Raw genomic sequence first — 6,000 nt, forward strand, 5'->3', positions numbered from 1 at the left:
CTCAGGAGGCTGAGGCAGGAGAATTGCTTGAACCCAGGAGACGGAAGTTGTAGTAAGCTGAGATTGCACCACTGCACTCCAGCCTGGGTGACAGAGTGAGACTCCGTCTCAAATAAATTTTAAAAATAAATAAATAAATAAATAAATAAAAAGAAATAGCAGCCGGAAGTGGTGGCTCATGCCTGTAATCCCAGCGCTTTGGGAGACTGAGGTGGGAAAGTCATCTGAGACCAGGAGTTTGAGACCAGTCTTCTTAGTGAGTCCTCATCTCTACAAAAATTAAAAGAAAGTAGCCTGGCATGGTGGCACGTGCCTGTGGTCCCACCTAGTCGGGAGGCTGAAGTGGGAGAATCACTTGAGGTGGGGAGGTCAAGGCTGCAGTGAACCATGTTTACACCACTGCACTCCAGCCTGGGTGACAAAGAGGGACCCTGTCTCAGAAAAGAAAAGAAATAGATAGAAATCTCCTTTGGCTGAGTCCAGAGTCTCCAAACCCTTGAACTTGAGACAGAGAGCCTCAGGTCTCTCTGAGGCTACTGATGAAAGAGCTTGAGGCTCAGCCACAGCACTGTCTCTTACCCCCACCTCCATACCCCAGCAGAGGAAGGAGGGGTGGGGGAAAGGAAACTAACATTTACTGAACACCTACTATGCACTAGATTATTTTACATACATAATAAGCTGTAATTCCTAAAGCTACACCACAAGATGTGGGATCATTATCCCCAATTTACAGATGAAGACACTGAGGTTTAGAGAGGTTAAGTGATATGCCCAAGGTTATACGGTCACTAATTGGCAGTTTGGGACTCAAATCCAGGTCTCCTGACCCCAGAGCCCTTTCGTTCAACTGCTCCTTTAAGAAGACTCAGCACAGATCAGTCATGCTTGGCACAGTCGTGGCACCACCCACAACATCTATACATTCATTCATTCATCAGCCAACATACATTCTGAGCACCTACCTGTGTACCAGGTGCTGCGCTAGGCCCTGAGAAATAATAGGCAAGGTCCCTGCCCTTCTAGAACTTTTTTTTTTTTTTTTGAGACAGAGTCTCACTCTGTTGCCAGGCTGGAGTGCAGTGGCACAATTTTGGCTCAGTGCAACCTCCGCCTCCCAGGTTCAAGTGATTCTCCTGCCTCAGCCTCCCAAGTACCTGGGATTACAGGCCCACCCCTGACTAATTTTTGTATTTTTAGTAAAGGGTTTTACCATGTTGGCCAGGCTGGTTTCGAACTCCTGATCTCAAGAGATCTGCCCACCTTGGCCTCCCAAATCCCTTGGGATTACAGGCATGAGCCACCGTGCCCAGCCCTTCTAGAACTTTCGCTCTTTCTCCCTTTTTTTGTTTTAGAGATTGGGTTTCACCATGTTGCCCCAGCTAGTCTAATTCCTGACCTCAAATGATCTGCCTGCCACAGTCTCCCGAAGTGCTAGGATTACAGGTGTGAGTCACCGCTCCCAGCCCTAGAACTTTCTAATGTCGAAAGACAACAGTCAAGTAAACAAATAAAGAATACATTTCTGATAGTGCTAAAAAGAAAATAAAACAGGGTGATGGGGGAGAGAGCAACCGTGCATGTGTGAGTGTGAGATAGAGATACGGCAAGCGCGAGAACGAGAGATATCATGAGATGGTGTGGTTATGGAAGTCCTCCATAGTGAGGTGACATTTCCATTGGATCTGTTGGATCCACTTCTGCCCCATCTCCCTGTGTCTGGACAGCCAGGGCAACAGAGAAGGTACCAGGACACACATTCCTAGAACCCTGAAGGCCAGAACTAGGAGGGCCTTTGTCAATCTTTTTTTTTTTTTTTGAGACAGAGTCTTGCTCTGTCACCCAGGCTGGAGTGCAGTGGCACAGTCTCGGTTCACTGCAACCTCTACTTCCTGGGTTCAAGCAATTCTCCTGCCTCAGCCTCCTGAGTAGCTGGGATTACAGGTGCCCGCCACCATGCCTGACTACTTTTTTTTTTTTTGTATTTTTAGTAGAGTAGAGGTTTCACCATGTTGGCCAGGTTGGTCTTGAACTCCTGAGCTCAGGCAATCCGCCCACCTTAGCCTCCCAAAGTGCTGGGATTACAGGCATGAGCCACCGCGCCCGGGCCTGTTAATCTTCTCACTTTATAGATGTAGAAACAGTACAGAAATCAGGAGGGATTTACCCCAGGGAGAGTAGCTATGCTGGAAACCAGGCGGGGGGCAGGGCCTTGCAGTGACTGACTGGTGCTATGCCCATCCTAAACACTTGAATCAAGTTTTCTTTTCTTTTCTTTTTTTTTTTTTGAGACTGAGTCTCACTCTGTTGCCCAGGCTGGAGTGCAGTGGCATGATCTTGGCTCACTGCAACTCCATCTCCCGGGTTCAAGCGATTCTCCTGCCTCAGCCTTCTGAGTAGCTGGAACTACAGGCACATGCCACCATGCCCAGCTAATTTTTGTATACTTTTTTAGTAGAGACGGGGTTTCACCATATTGGCCAGGCTGCTCTCGAACTGCTGACCTCATGATCCACCCGCCTTGGCCTCCCAAAGTGCTGGGATTACACATGTGAGCCACCGTGCCTGGCCGAATCAAGTTTTCTAAGGAAGGAAACTCTGAGATCTTTTTCCTCTCTCTTCCCTCCCTCTTTCCTTCCATCTGAGCTCGAAAGAACAATTAGCAAATTCATGCTTTGTGAATCACTTTTCTGTTGACACTTTCATTCCCAAAGCTGATTGTTTCAATATTTGCCCAACATTGAACAAGACCTGATCATCACTGTGATGGGGCTGGAGATAATGGGGGATGTAGGAAGCTGAGAGAGAAGGGGTATATCCAGTAGGATTTTTCATTTTCACTAAGACCAGCTTTTAATTGTTCCAGTGAATGGAGGGGAACGTTGACTGGAGTACCCTCTGAAGAGTCCAGTTGGCTTTCAAATATTATATATGAGCCTTCCCTCTTCCTCCTACATAATTTTTCCATCTTAATTATTATTCCACCTGATTTTATTATTTTATTCCTATTATTTATTTTTCCGAGATGGAGTCTTACTCTGTCATCAGGCCAGAGTGCAGTGGTGTGATCTCGGCTCACTGCAACCTCTGCCTCCTGGGTTCAAGCAATTCTCCCACCTCAGCCTCCTGAGTAGCTGGGGTTACAAGTGCCCGCCACCATGCCCAGCTAATTTTTGTATTTTTAGTAGAGACAGGGTTTTGCGATGTTGGTCAGACTGGTCTCAAACTCCTGACCTCAGGTGATCCACCCACCTCGGTCTCCCAAAGTGCTAGATTACAGGCGTGAGCCACCGCGCCTAGCCTATTCTTATTTTTTTAGAGACATGGTCTTGCTTCTCCTGTCACCCAGACTGGAGTGCAGTGTCGTGATCATAGCTCAACCGCAGCCTCAAACATCTGGGCTCAAGTGATCCTTCCACCTCAGCCTTCTGAGTAGCTAGGACTATGCCAAGCTAACTTTAAATTTTTTTGCAGAGATGGAGTCTTACTATTTTACTCGGGGTGGTGTCTCCTTACCTCAAGTGATCCTCCTGTCTTTGCCTCTCAAAGCACTTCAATAATAGGCATGAGACCCCGCACCTGAACTCCGACTGATCCTTTTTTTTTTTTTTTTTTGAGACAGAGTCTTGCTCTGTCGTCCAGGCTGGAGTGCAGTGGCATGATCTCGGCTCACTGCAACCTCTGCTTCCTGGGTTCAAGTGATTCTCCTGCCTTAGCCTGCCAAGTAGCTGGGACTACAGGCGTGTACCACCATGCCTGGCTACTTTTTGTATTTTTAGTAGACACAAGGTTTCATCATGTTGGCCAGGCTGGTCTCGAACTCCTGACTTCAAGTGATCTGCCCTCCTCAGCCTCCCAAAGTACTAGTATTACAGGCGTGAGTCACCTCACCTTGCCAACTGATTCTTTTTGAGATGGGGTCTTGCTCTGTTGCCCAGGCTAAAATGCAGTAACTTGATCCTGGCTCGCTGCAGCCTTCACCTTCCAGGCTCAAGTGATCCTCCCACCTTGGTCTTCACAGTAGCTGGGACCACAGGCATGCACTACCATGCTGGGCTAATTGTTTTATTTGTAGAGATTGAGTCTCACCATGTTGGTCAGGCTGATCTCGAACTCCTGGGTTCAAACAGTTCTCCCGCCTAGGCCTCCCAAGGTGCTAGGATTAGAGGCTTGATCCACCATGCCAGGCCTCAATAGATTTTAAAAGGAAACTTACTCTGTATGATAATTGAGTCTTAGTGATATAATCACTCTTCCTATCTGGACCTCAGTTTCCTATTCTGTAAAATGGGAGTGAAATAGGAGTCAGGCTCTTCCATGCATATCTTCTATGTTTGAGATGGTGGGAAGGGAGAAAGGGTCCTGGGGAGAATCTTGTTTCATACATTGGCCCCTTCTCAGCTTCGGGACCCCAGACAAAAGTATTCTAGGAAGTGCTGTGTAGCTATATTATCAGCCCAGGTTACTGAGTGCCCTCTGTGCCTGGAACTGCACTAGGTGTTTCCACACAGTCTTTCATTTAATTTTTTTTTTCTTTTTCTTTTTTGAATTGGAGTCTTACACTGTCGCCTGGGCTGGAATGCAATGGTGCAATCTCGGCTCACTACAACCTCTGCCTCCTGGGTTCAAATGATTCTCCTGCCTTAGCCTGCTGAGTAGCTGGGATTACAGGTGCGTGCCACCATGCCCGGCTAATATTTTGTATTTTTAGTAGAGACAGAGTTTCACTATGTTGGCCAGGCTGGTCTGGAATTCCTGACCTCATGATCCACCCGGCTCAACCTCCCACTGTGCCCGGCCTTCTGTTTTTTTTTTTTTTTTTTTTTTTGAGCCAGAGTCTTGCTCTGTCTCCCATGCTGCAGTGCAATGGCACAACCTTGACTCACTGCAACCTCTGCCTCCCGGGTTCAAGCGATTCTCCCACCTCAGCCTCCCAAGTAGCTGGGATTACAGGCGTGCAGTACCATGCCCAGCTAATTTTTGTATTTTTGGGTAGAGACGGGGTTTCACCATGTTGCCCAGGCTGGTCTCGAACTCCTGACCTCAAGTGATCCGCCCACGTCAGCCTCCCAAAAAGCTGGGATTACAGGCGTGAGTCACCGCACCTGGCCTCATTTAATTTTCAGAACATGATCTTATGAAAAGGTGCAAACTCTTACTTTGCAGAAGTGGAAACTGAAGCTCAGAGAGGCTCATTTGTTCAGGGCTCCACAGTTGGAAAGAGGGACTTTATAGCCAGCTCTGACTGAATCCCAGGCCTGTTCTCTATCCAGGGCTCTGCCTCTGAAGATGACACAGTGAGTTCAGCTACATACGCTGAAGTAAAGAGGATCACCTATCCCCTCCTTCTATGGTTTTTTGTCCTCCACCCTACCTCAGGTCCTACCAAGGTAATGGACCTTGTCATTAACAATAATTGTACCCCTACCCCAGGTAATTTGAATACCAAGTATCCTATCCTCCTAACACCACCTCCTATCTTTCCAGCTCACTCCTTGTACAGCTGGGAGTCCAGTAGTTCTTTGACCTGCCAGAATCTCCAGTCCACTGATACTGTTTTTGGTCACTGTTCCTTGCCTCCCTCATGTCTTGACTTTCCTCCTTTACCAGCTAGACTCCATGGAACATTGCTATAATTACATCCTAGCAACCCCTTATAATTACTTCCCTCAACCCCCTTGCCCACTCTCATTAAACTACATCCACCTGGCAAGGCCACACCCTGGTTAATTCCACACAGGTGACGGAGGCTAGTGAGAGACACAGCCCTGCCGACTGGTCTCCTTCGAACGTCATGCCCACTATCCTCCAGGGGCCCTTAGCACTTGCTGGCGGGCAATCCCACCACATGACCCAGGCTTTTCACTCTCCTGCAGTCCTGCAGGACAAGGACATAACTTCTCTCTCCTCTGTCCCCGACAGCTCCTCCCCCATTGTCCTCTCATCCGGTGTTTCTGCTTTCTACTTCACTAAGAAAACAGGCAATCGGAGTAAGAGGAA

The sequence above is a fragment of the Macaca thibetana genome, chromosome 1, assembly GCF_024542745.1.
Source record: "Macaca thibetana thibetana isolate TM-01 chromosome 1, ASM2454274v1, whole genome shotgun sequence".
Lineage (NCBI taxonomy): Eukaryota > Metazoa > Chordata > Mammalia > Primates > Cercopithecidae > Macaca > Macaca thibetana.